The 13,459-nt window shown below is 44.1% G+C and overlaps 1 pseudogene; it reads right to left on the minus strand.

Annotated features, from left to right (window-relative positions):
- Positions 1 to 1,354: 1,354 nt before the first annotated feature.
- On the minus strand, positions 1,355 to 9,798 carry LOC135531976 (extracellular calcium-sensing receptor-like; annotated as a pseudogene).
- Between the last annotated feature and the right edge of the window lie 3,661 nt (positions 9,799 to 13,459).

The raw sequence follows: 13,459 nt of genomic DNA on the forward strand, positions 1-13,459 counted from the left end.
ATGATGACATGTTTGTATTCCCCACTGTGATGACATGTTTGACTGTGATGATGTTTGTTTTCATTCCCACTGTGATGATGACATGTTTGTATTCATTCCCACTGTGATGATGATACATGTTTGTATTCATTCCCACTGTGATGATGACATGTTTGTATTCATTCCCACTGTGATGATGATAACATTTGTATTCATTCCCACTGTGATGATGACATGTTTGTATTCATTCTCACTGTGATGATGACATGTTTGTATTCATTCCCACTGTGATGATGACATGTTTGTATTCATTCCCACTGTGATGATGATACATTTGTATTCATTCCCACTGTGATGATGACATGTTTGTATTCATTCCCACTGTGATGATGATACATTTGTATTCATTCCCACTGTGATGATGACATGTTTGTATTCATTCCCACTGTGATGATGACATGTTTGTATTCATTCCCACTGTGATGATGACATGTTTGTATTCATTCCCACTATGCCCCTAGAATAGGAAACAAAAGGTATTATTACACTTACTAGATATAGTTAAATGACCATTCTGACTTCCTGATTGAACTTCCTGAAACTACATTATAATTTCCACACAATCTAAATCAGGGAAGGGCCACAATCTAAATCAGGAGGGGCCACAATCTAAATCAGGGAGGGGCCACAATCTAAATCAGGGAGGGGCCACAAAAAACTCATGTGGGACAGCAGTAGCTTGCGGTCTGCTTACCCACATCCATACCCACACATGCAGTAGTCTTTTCTGAGGGCCCTAAGTTACATTTTGTTGGGAGTGCCCCCATCCTTGCGAGACAATTCTTCTTATTTTTTGACAGCAGAGAAAAAGTTGTATATATCTATACATTTTGCCATTGGGCGTAGAGAAATTGGTGCAGTTTTAAAGCAAGTTTCTTGCAATTCTACACATTTTCCTATGTGGCAGAGAGAAGATTTAGCAATTTTACAGCTATTTTCCTGTAATTCAACAAATTTTGCCATAGGTTGTAGAGAAGTGTTTGCAGTTTTCAATATGATATCTGAATGAGAGTGGTAATTTGACCATGATTACTACAGTTTTATGATAGCTGGCTAGAGCAATCTAGAAAAACGTTAGCTGACATGGGCTAATTGAGAGACTGACACAACAACAGGAAAATGCTGACACAGAACCACATTTCTGTATTTCACCTTGTGTATTCTACCATTCTTAAAATTCAATATTAAGTTGATAACCTGACTGTCCTAAAAAACTAAATTGATCAGTTTTGCAAATTGATCCGCGGGCCTACAAAAGGGGGGGCGGGCCATCAGTTGCCCGTCCCTGATATAAATATAGACGTTGTAAGATCCACTAGAATGTCTTGTCAGGTTCAGACTTGGCCATGAGGTGTTTCCTGTTGTTCTTCTCAGGCTTCAACAGAATGATGTAACATTTGGGCAGGAAGAGGCAGGTCAGCAGGCCGAAACTGGAGCCCAGGATGGCGAACACCTCCGTGGCAGTGGAGTACTTCCCAGGAGAGCTGACGTAGGCAGGGACGAAGGAGATCCACACGGCACAGAAGATCAGCATGCTGAAGGTGATGAGCTTGGCCTCGTTGAAGTTGTCTGGGAGTTTTCTGCCCAGGAAGGCTAAGAGGAGACAGAGAGAGGCCAGCAGGCCGATGTAGCCCAGCACAAGGCAGAAGCCCAGGGCTGAGCCCTCATCACATAGGAGGATGACACAGGCACTCTCACGTGACATCAGTCTGCGTGGGCTGGGAGGTGAAACAGCCAGCCACACGGCACAGATCACCACCTGGAGGAGTTAAATAATTGTTATGTTGATACGTAACAGTCCAACAAGGGTGCATGATATGAAGAGAACAGCTGGGTCAATGTTCCTACCTGGACCATAGTACAAAGTGAGATGAAGGCTCTCTGCTGTGTAGGACCAAACCATTTCATGACATTACTGCCTGGAAGTTTAGCCCTGAAGGCCATCAACACCACTATTGTTTTCCCCAGAACACAAGAGATGCAGAGGACAAAGGTGATCCCAAACGCTGTGTGACGAAGCATACAGGACCACTCAGAGGGCCGGCCAATGAAAGTAAGTGAACACAGAAAACACAGAGTCAAGGAGAAGAGCAGCAGGAAGCTCAGCTCAGAGTTGTTGGCCCTGACGATGGGGGTGGCGTGGTGACAGGCAAATATGAGGACGACTGTGGCAGTGCAGAAGGACCCCAGGAGGGCCACGGAGAGCAGAGCCATACCCATTGTGTCACCGTAGGACAGGAAGTCAACCTGCTTGGGGATGCATGCTGTACACTCCTCATTGGACCAGAACTCAGGTAGGCAGCGAACACACTCTATAGCATCTGGGGAACATGGAGACAAGACATATTTCTGTAGTGAGGCTGGGTTATGACAACACACTCTCACATCCATACAGGCTGTAGACTGGCCTCACCTGTCTGATTGCTAATCTCCCCTGCTGTACAGACCACACAGTCAAAGCAGCAGACAGGGAAGTGAGGCCTGATGGCCCTCCGAGTCCCTGGAAGACAGCTGCTACTGCATACTGACATAGGGACCTGGGAGGGAGGGAGATCGCACACTGCTTCAGTCAGAATTAAACATGAATGCACAGGAAGAGCAACAGAGATAAACATGAATAAACATAAATACACACGAGAGCAACAGAGATAAACATGAATAAACATAAATGCACACGAGAGCAACAGAGATAAACATGAATAAACATGAATGCACACGAGAGCAACAGAGATAAACATGAATAAACATAAATGCACACGAGAGCAACAGAGATAAACATGAATGCACACGAGAGCAACAGAGATAAACATGAATAAACACGAATGCACACGAGAGCAACAGAGATACAATAATAAATACAGATACAAATTCAACTTAATGAATGTATTATAAGACCATGTTCTATGACCATGAATTTCAAAAGAATACATCCGAAAAGGAAAACTAAACTACTAAATGCAATTTCTTACAACAACAAAAATATATTTAACAGACATGATAGTTGGATGCAGTTTAATAAAATGAATGTTCTTTGTTGCATCCATCCCCTCCAGCTATTCTTTGCCTCCTCATTTTCTAAGATATTAAATCATATTTTTTTCCAAAGAAATCTAACTAGGTCAGCATTTCTTAAAGAAAAATAAGAGAATAAAAGGTAAAAGTTCAGACATTTATGAGAGCCTTACTGTCGTCTGGTTTCCATTCCAGATGATGTCTGTTTTCTGGATGTATAGTTTCTTCCTGCCCAGGCCAGTAGTCTCGTCAAACCTCCCCACTGTGACAAACTTCACCTGGCCCTCTGCCCCTAACTGCCAGTTCACCAGGTCATACACAGCCACTGGGTCCCCGTTCACATCAAACTTAGTCTCATCACCAAACGAGTTAGAGAACTCCACCTGCTTCAGGTAGTGCAGGAGCTGAGGAGAGAAAGACAATCGGGCATACATCCAGAATGTTTCAAATTTAACCATTTGGCTTGTTTAAAACTATTTTTTAAAGTAACTACTTTTCTTACTTAAAACAATATATGAAAGTTAAAAAAAAATGTTTTGTCTAAAACTTTATTTCAAAGTAACAATTTTTCTTGTTTAAAACATCAGTACATTTTTCTGACCAGTACCACTCCAGTACCTGCCATGGCTGTATGCTGTCAGTATTTGGGCAGGCATGCAGAGGGAAAGGTCCTCTTCCTGTCTCACAGCTCCTCATAGCATGCAGTGCGTGGGCGATGGCGTACACAGCCTTGTACACATTATAGGATATCCTCAACTGAGACACGTCAGAGTAGATGTTCCTGACACTGCCCAGGTCCTCAGACCCAGAGCACAGAGGTTTACCCCCCTGACTATCTCCACCCGCATCACCCTGCAGGCTACACCCAAACACCTCCTCCCAGAAAGGGCGTAGGAACGGGTCTTCGGAGGCGTCTGGGCTGGAGGGATGGAGACGCAGCAGGAACTCCTGTAGTCCAGGGATGTGCACAGCTCGGCGGATGGCGAAGCCCATGGAGCCCTGGAGGATGGGGAGGAAGCGGGGAGGGGTGGAGAGAACTGAGGCTGTACTCCAGGCTTCACTGGCCAGCCACTGCACCCCTGTCAGACCCTGCCGCAGGGCCTCGTCAAACAAAGCGGCAGCATCCTGCTCCAGGGCAAACACCAGAACCACGCCGGCCCCAGAGGACCGAATACGGGCAACGATGGAGGCCATGGCCCCCTCCGCGTGGTTTTTGGGGATGATTTCATGGAGGGCCATGCAGGCACCGAGCCTCTGCACCTATAAAGGTATACTATGGTCATTTAGCAGATACTTTCAGCCATAACACATTCACATTGTGTATTTATCCACACAGGAGAAAATTATACAGTACATCCCACAAACCTTCTCAGAAAATAGTTGTGCTCCCCCACGACCATATGCATCGTCCCCGGCAACCACACCCACCCATTTCCAGCTGAAGTGCTGGACGAGCTGCACCAGAGCATCCACCTGGAATCAGACATTGATGAACCATTTCCCAACGCTCAATTGCTACTAGAGTAGAGATCCGATAGGAATTAGATCAGAGAGAGAAAGTGGAGAAGTTAGAGAGTTACATGGAATGAGAAGTCACCTGGAAGAAGTCACTGGGCATGGTCCTGAGGAAGGCTGGGAACTCTACCTTGTTACTGAGACATGCACAGCTAGAGAAATAACTGACCTGAGAGAGAGAGAGAGAGAGAGAGAGAGAGAGAGAGAGAGAGAGAGAGAGAGAGAGAGAGGGAGAGAGACAGGGAGAGAGAGAGAGAGAGAGAGAGAGAGACAGGGAGAGAGAGAGAGAGAGAGAGAGAGAGAGAGAGAGAGAGAGAGAGAGAGAGAGAGAGAGAGAGAGAGAGAGAGAGAGAGAGAGAGAGAGAGGGAGAGAGAGAGGGAGAGAGAGGAGAGAGAGAGGGAGGGAGAGAGAGAGAGAGAGAGAGAGAGGAGAGAGAGAGAGAGAGAGAGAGAGAGGGAGAGAGAGAGAGAGAGGGAGGAAGAGAGAGAGAGAGAGAGAGAGAGAGAGAGAGAGAGAGAGAGAGAGAGAGAGAGAGAGAGAGAGAGAGAGAGAGAGAGAGAGGATTAGAGGAAGAAGTAACTCTTCAGCCAATGTGCTTCTGTTAGTAACACCCTAAAGCTGTGAAGAGTAGTGCATACTGTTAATTGTAAGTGGTCAGTCTGCCTACCTGAGGTACTCTGAAGACTCCCAGGAAGCGAGCCACCACCAGAGACAGAGTGGAACCTCCATCCCCGATGACCACTGGAACCAGGCCATGACAGGATCCCCCCTCCACTTCTCCTTCCCCTTCTCCCCCATCAGTTCCACAGAAGCCCTCAGGGCGTTGTAAGGAGTACTGCACGAATCATATATCTTATATCCCAGAGTGAAGTTGGGGAGCAGATGATCATCTCTGTTGATCTCTTCGATGGCAAACATCATGGTCTGCATCCAGCGGAATGTCCGGAAGTTAAACCTGCGTGGGAGAGGAGAGGACAGAGGGTTGAGCCTTACATTGAATCCTTTTATGGTGACGGCCATAGTCTAGAGAACTAACTCAGACCCTTACCCGGTGCAGCGTGAGCGGGCTGGTTTGGAGGTGAAGGAGAAGTCAGGCTGCATCACCATGTCATGGAGAGAGAAGAGGCCCCCTAGCATCACATTCCCGTCCCTCTGTAGCACAGGCAGGACAGAGGCACCCACCACCGGTCTACACTGCTGACGCTTGGACTGAGGCTGGGAGGAGATTAGACAGAAGAACTCCAAGCACAGCACTGTCACACAAAGGAACCCTGACCTCTTCATTGTCTCCTCACTGCCACCATTTGCTCAGATAAGTCAAAAATCTATATACCAGTTTATAACTTGTACATCCAACAAAGTCACACCAAGACTTTGACGGTTCCTACTGTACTATAATCCATAAGGAGACATAGAATCAAGCCATGCAGTAAAGAGAGTTGTTAACTCACTACAACAGCCTGCATGTTGTTAACGCACTACAACAGCCTGCGTTCCCATGAAGAGAGATCCCTCCAGTTTTAGAAACCAAACCTTAATAAACTGTAACCTATTTGCATATCCTCATGAAGTCCAAGAATACACCTGTCCAACTGCCAAAGACATACATCCATGCTGAACCCTCAGACAGTACAGCACACAGACACACACACATCCTCCTCCACTCATTATGGGGTCACGGCAAGACCCCTCTTTATATGTTGCCTACCTGACTGCCTCCCCCCGCCCTCCTCCTCCTCTCAGATAGCTCTTATCGCCCACTGGAGGAGGGATGGGGGAGGGAGGGATGAGGGGGTGCCAGTCAATGGAAAGACGAGAGCATCTGCCATTTTCACAGCAAGACAGTGACAATAACAAACAACTGCCATGCACATTGGACCATAATGGAGTGAGACAGGAGACAAACACCATTTACCATTCTGCCTGAGTGAACCAGCTGATCTTACAGCGATGTGAGGAGGCTCACCTCACCTCCCTGCAGACAGGTACCTGCTATAAGTCTCAGACCTCGAATTTACACACTCCTCAAGGAAGAATGTGTGTCTCATTGGAGTTATGACAAAATAATGATATAACACTGCTGTTGTCATGGCAGAATAGGAGCAAAACGGTAAGTGTTGTGAAAAGTCTTCCATGTATAGTACAGTACATATATGTTAATAAACAGAACCAGTCAAATGTTTAGACACACCTACTCATTCAAGGGTTTTTCTTTATTTCTACTATTTTCTACATTGTAGAATAATAGTGAATACATCGAAACTATGAAATAACACATATGGAATCATGTAGTAACCAAAAAAGGTGTTAAACAAATTTTTCAAAGTAGCCACCATTTGCCTTGATGACAGCTTCACACACTCTTGGCATTCTCTCAACCAGCTTCATGAGGTAGTCACCTGGAACGCATTTCAATTAACAGGTGTGCCTTGTTAATTTGTGGAATTTATTTCCTTCTTAATGAGTTTGAGCCCATCAGTTGTGTTGTGACAAGGTAGAGGTGGTATACAGAAGACAGCCCTGTTTGGTAAAAGACCAAGTGCATATTATGGCAAGAACTGCTAAAATAAGCAAAGAGAAATGACAGTCCATCATTACTTTAAGACATGAAGGTCAATCAATCTGGAAAATTCAAGAACTGAAAGTTTCTTTAAGTGATGTCGCAAAAACCATCATGCGCTGTGATGAAACTGGCTCTCATTAGGACCGACACAGGAAAAGAAGACCCAGAGTTTCTTGTGAGCGTAAGTTCATTAGAGTTAACTGGATCTCATGAGGACCGCCACAGGAAAGGAAGACCCAGAGTTACCTCTGCTGCAGAGGATAAGTTCATTAGAGTTAACTGGCTCTCATGAGGACCGACACAGGAAAAGAAGACCCAGAGTTACCTCTGCTGCAGAGGAGAAGTTCATTAGAGTTAACTGGATCTCATGAGGACCGCCACAGGAAAGGAAGACCCAGAGTTACCTCTGCTGCAGAGGAGAAGTTCATTAGAGTTAACTGGATCTCATTAGGACCGACACAGGAAAAGAAGACCCAGAGTTACCTCTGCTGCAGAGGAGAAGTTCATTAGAGTTAACTGGCTCTCATTAGGACCGACACAGGAAAGGAAGACCCAGAGTTACCTCTGCTGTGAGCATAAGTTCATTAGAGTTACCAGCCTCAGACATCGGCAATTAAATGCATCTCAGAATGCACCCCAAATAAATGCTTCATAGAGTAAGTAACAGACCCATCTCAACATCAACTGTTCAGTGGAGACTGAGTGAATCAGGCCTTCATGCACGAATTGCTGCAAAGAAACCACTACTCAAGGACACCAATAATAATAAGAGATTTACTTGGGCCAAGAAACATGTGCAATTGATATTAGACCAGTGGAAATCTGTCCTTTGGTCTGATGAGTCCAAATTTGAGATTTTTGGTTCCAATCGCCGTGTCTTGAGACGCAGAGTATGTGAACGGATGATCTCCAGATGTGTGGTTCCAGCCATGTAGCATGGAGGATGAGATGTGATGGTGTGGGTGTACTTTGCTGGTGAGACTGTCTGTGTTTTTGTTTTTTCATTTCAAGGTACACTTAACCAGCATGGCTACCACAGCATTCTGCAGCGATAATCCATCCCATCTGGTTTGCGCTTATTGGGACTAAACGCATTGTCTTGTTTTTCAATAGGACAATGACACAAAATTCATCTCCAGGCTGTGTAAGGGCTATTTGACCAAGAAGGAGAGTGATGAGTCCTGCATCAGATGACCTGGCCTTCACAATCACCCAACTTCAACCCAATTGAGATAGCTCGGGATGAGTTGGACTGCAGAGTGAAGGAAAAGCAGCCAACAAGTGCTCAGCATATGTGGGAACTCCTTCAAGACTGTTGGGAAATAATTCCAGGTGACTACCTCTTGAAGCTAGTGCCAAGAGCTGTAATGAAGGCAAAGGGTGGCTACTTTGAAACACTTTTTTGGTTACTGCATGATTCCATATGTGTTATTTCATAGGTGTGATGTCTTCACTGTTCTACAATGTAGAAAATAATGAAAATAAAGAAAACCCTTGACTGAGTAGGTGTGTCCAAACGTTTGACTGGTACTGTATACAGGGCATTTGGAAAGGAGTCAGACCTTCAGACTTTTCCGACATGTTGTTACATTACAGCCCTATTCTAAAATGGATTCAATATTTTTTTCCCCTCATCAATCTACACACATTACCCGAAAAATGACAATGCAAACAAAATATGCACATAGCCTGCAGAATATATAAATATACAAAATATATATTTTTTGCAAATGTATATTTAAAAAAAGAAGGAGATATTACATTTCCTTAAGCATTCAGACCCTTTACTCAGTACTTTGTTGAAGCACCTTCGGCAACGATTACATCCATGTGTCTTCTTGGGTATAACGCTACAAGCGTGTCACATCTGTATTTAGGGAGTTTGTCCCATTCTTCTCTGCAGATCCTCTCAAACTCTGTCAGGTTGGATGGGGAGCATCGCTGCACAGCTCTTTTCTAGTCTCTCCAGAGATGTTGGATCGGGTTCAAGTCCGGGCTCTGGCTGGGCCACTCAAGGACTTTCAGAGACTTGTCCCAAAACCACTCATGCATTGTCTTGGCTGTGTACTTAGGGTCGTTGTCCTGTTGGAAGGTGAACCTTCGCCCCAGTCTGAGGTCCTGAGCTCTCCGGAGGAGGTTTTCATCAAGGACCTCTCTGTACATTACTCCATTCATCTTTGTCTTGATCCTGACTAGTCTCCCAGTCCCTGCTGCTGATAAAAATAGACACAGCATGATGCTGCCACCAGCATGCTTCACTGTAGGGATGGTTGCATGTTTCAGGCCAAAGACTTCAATCTTGGTTTCATCAGACCAGAGAATTTTGCTTGTCATGGTCTGAGAGTCATTTAGGTGCCTTTTGGCAAACTTCAAGCGGGCTGTCATTTGCCTTTTACTGAGGCTTCCGTCTGGCCACTCTACCATAAAGGCCTGATTGGTGAAGTGCTGCATAGATGGTTGTCCTTCTGGAAGGTTCACCCATCTCCACAGAGGAACTCTGGAGCTCTGTCAGAGTGACCATCGGGTTCTTGGTCACCTCCCTGACCAAGGTCCTTCTCCCTCGATTGCTCAGTGTGGCTGGGCGAGCAGCTCTAGGAAGATTCTTGGTGGTTCCAATCTTCTTCCATTTAAGAATGTTGTAGGCCACCGTGTTCTCGGGGACCTTCATCGCTGCAGAATTGTTTGGGTACTATTCCCCAGATCTGTGCCTCGACGCAACGCTGTCTCGGAGCTCTACGGACAATCCCGTCAACCTCATGGCTTGGTTTTTGCTCTGACATGAACTATCAAATGTGGGTCCTTATATAGACGGGTGTATGCCTTTTCAAATCATGTCCATTCAATTTAATTTACTACAGGTGGACTCGAATCAAGTTGTGGAAACATCTCAAGGATGATCAATGGAAACAGGATGCACCTGAGCTCAATTTTGATTCTCATAGCAAAGGGTCTGAATTCTTATGTAAATAAGGTATTCCTTATTTAATTGTTTTATTAGCAAAAATGTCTAAAACCCTGTTTTCGCTTTGTCATCGAGGGGTATTGTGTGTAGATTGATGCAGACATTTTTTTGTTCAATCCATTTTAGAATAAGGCTGTAATTTAATGAAATGTGGAAAAGTCAAGGGAACTGAATACTTTCCTAATGCACTGTACATGTGTAGGTGATTCATTCAGGACACAGTGTTGCTCTTGTCCTTTCATACCAGCTCTGAGTCTCTTAGTGGAGTTAAGCATACGTACATAGTATTTCGAGAGTTGGCACTTTTAGAATTTTTAATATTGTTCTAAATCTAGATATTCCGTTACATTGCAGTGTTTAAATATTGTTCTAAATCTAGATATTCTGTTACATTGCAGCGTTTAAATATTGTTCTAATTCTAGATATTCCGTTACATTGCAGCGTTTAAATATTGTTTACATTGCAGCGTTTAAATATTGTTCTAAATCTAGATATTCAGTTACATTGCAGTGTTTAAATATTGTTCTAAATCTAGATATTCCGTTACATTGCAGCGTTTAAATATTCCCTGTGTCATGTTAATAGGGCGCTAACATGTCTTGCCATAGAATGTGTGTCACGTGTCATGTAAACGGCATTATAACGCGAAAAACCTCAATGTCCCAACTCTCTAAATACAAGTCTCTGCTGGAAACCTGTGGAGTAATGACTCATTAAGGCCCGCTTTGTGTAATAATGTGCTCTGGTGTTTGGGAACAGATCATTAAGACTAGTGCTGCAGGCTATGTGAGACAGAGAGGAGGGCAGAGGGAGAAAGATGTAACCAGATATAATGAATGTTATGTCGCCTCAGGCTATAGTTTGGCTCCTCTTAACTAATACCCTCCCTTTGTGAGAAAGAGAGGGGAGGATGGAGCGAGAGGGAGGGGGAGTGATGGAGAGGTATAGAGGTGTGTTGTTGCGCTCGAGGTAACAGTTTCCCCTCCTGACCTCTAATATCTCCCTGAGACTACCTCTGCTTAGTAAGTAGGGTCATAACAAGATGTCCCAGGTTGCACCTCTCTCAGAGGAGGACCTGTTCAGATGATAATGAAAACAACGTGGTGAGAGCGAGAACAGCACTGAGATTGTTGCTGTATCACTGAGTTCCTCCAGGGAAAAGGCAGGAGGCACAGAGCAGTGAGGTTTAATCAGGCAGTGTACAGATGCGGTCAAATAGATGTATATTGGCACTCTTGCATGATTCACTATTTCTTCTGAAATAAGTTAAATTTGAAAAAAATGTTAGATGCTTACACATGCTTTTGTTAGATTTACAACTGCGCAGGACCCCCTCCCAATTTAAAATAAATAAATAAAATAAATATATAAAATAATAATAACTAAACTTAATTAGAGATGTTTAACTTCAAAGTAGAAAAAATGATTTGGACTAAATTATTCAACATTTTAATTAATTTGGTTGGAGGTAATGATCCTTGTTTACTGTGTAATTTATCTTACATAATGGTAAATTGCAGGTTACTACAGGGTAAAAATTCAACCAGTTTTGAATAGAAAAAAAAAACAGAACGTTATGGCCCATTGCACTCCATTGTAAAGTAAAAGGGTGCAAATATATTTGCATCTGTAGGCTATGTCTAAATACAGGACACTATTAAAAAGTTTGGTAGCTAACTCAGAACTTGACTTGATCTGCTGACCTTACTGTTGATGACTTCTGCCATATCATCAATTTAACACTGAAATGGACTGGGCATATAGAACACATAAAAAACACCTTGAAAATATGTCTAACTGGCCTCTTGGAGAGAGGCCCTTTATATCCTTATCAGACAGCACCAAAAGTCCTGTAAACACCAGCCTGAGAGGCGCGTAGGAAGTCAAAACAAATGTTCTGTAAACACCAGCCCGAGAGGGTTGTAGGAAGTGAAAACAAATATTCTGTGAACACCAGCCTGGGAGCCTTGTAGGAAGTGAAAACAAATATTCTGTAAACACCGGCCCGAGAGGCTGGTAGGGAGTGAAAACAGATGTTTTGTAAACACCAGTCTGAGAGACTTGTAGGAAGTAAAAACAAATGTTCTGTAAACACCAGCCTGAGCGGCTTGTAGGAAGTCAAGACAAATGTTCTGTAAACACCACTCTGGGAGGCTTGTAGGGAGTGAAAACAAATGTTCTGTAAACACCAGCCTGAGAGGCGTGTAGGAAGTCAAAACAAATATTCTGTAAACACCAGCCTGGGAGGCTTGTAGGAAGTCAAGACAAATATTCTGTAAACACCGGCCCGAGAGGCTGGTAGGGAGTGAAAACAGATGTTTTGTAAACACCAGCCTGAGAGGCGTGTAGGAAGTCAAAACAAATGTTCTGTAAACACCAGCCCGAGCGGCTTGTAGGAAGTCAAGACAAATGTTCAGTAAACACCACTCAGGGAGGCTTGTAGGGAGTGAAAACAAATGTTCTGTAAACACCAGCCTGGGAGGCTTGTAGGAAGTCAAGGCAAATGTTCTGTAAACACCAGCCTGGGAGGCTTGTAGGAAGTGAAAACAAATGTTCTGTAAACACCAGCCTGAGAGGCTGGTAGAAAGTGAAAACAAATGTTATGTAAACACCAGCCTGAGAATCTTGTAGGAAGTGAAAACAAATGTTCTGTAAACAGCAGCACGGGAGGCTTGTATGAAGTGAAAACAAATGTTCTGTAAACACCAGCCTTGGACTCTTGCAGGAAGTGGAAACACATTTTCTGTAAACACCAGCCTGGCAGCCTTGTAGGAAGTGAAAACAAATCATCTGTAAACACCGGCCCAAGAGGCTGGTAGGAAGTGAAAACAAATGTTCTGTAAACACCAGCGTGAGACTCTTGCAGGAAGTGGAAACAAATGTTCTGTAAACACCAGCCTGCGAGCCTTGTAGAAAGTGAAAACAAATATTCTGTGAACACCAGCCTGGGAGACTTGTAGGAAGTGAAAACAAATATTCTGTAAACACCGGCCAGAGTGGCTGGTAGGTTGTGAAAACAGATGTTCTGTAAACACCAGCCTGAGACTCTTGCAGGAAGTGGAAACAAATGTTCTGTAAACACCAGCCTGGCAGCCTTGTAGGAAGTGAAAACAAATATTCTGTAAACACCAGCCTGGGAGACTTGTAGGAGTGAAAACAAATATTCTGTGAACACCGGCACTCAGTGGCTGGTAGGAAGTGAAAACAGATGTTTTGTAAACACCAGTCTGAGAGACTTGTAAGACGTCAAAACAAATGTAAGGGAATACCCCCTGAAATGGACAAAAATGAATGGGAAAACATTGGCATAGGGCAAACCATGTACACGATGGCCAATACCACCCAAGTCGGCGTTGATTCATGCAA

This window comes from Oncorhynchus masou, unplaced genomic scaffold (assembly GCF_036934945.1).
Source record: "Oncorhynchus masou masou isolate Uvic2021 unplaced genomic scaffold, UVic_Omas_1.1 unplaced_scaffold_1689, whole genome shotgun sequence".
NCBI classification, from domain to species: domain Eukaryota; kingdom Metazoa; phylum Chordata; class Actinopteri; order Salmoniformes; family Salmonidae; genus Oncorhynchus; species Oncorhynchus masou.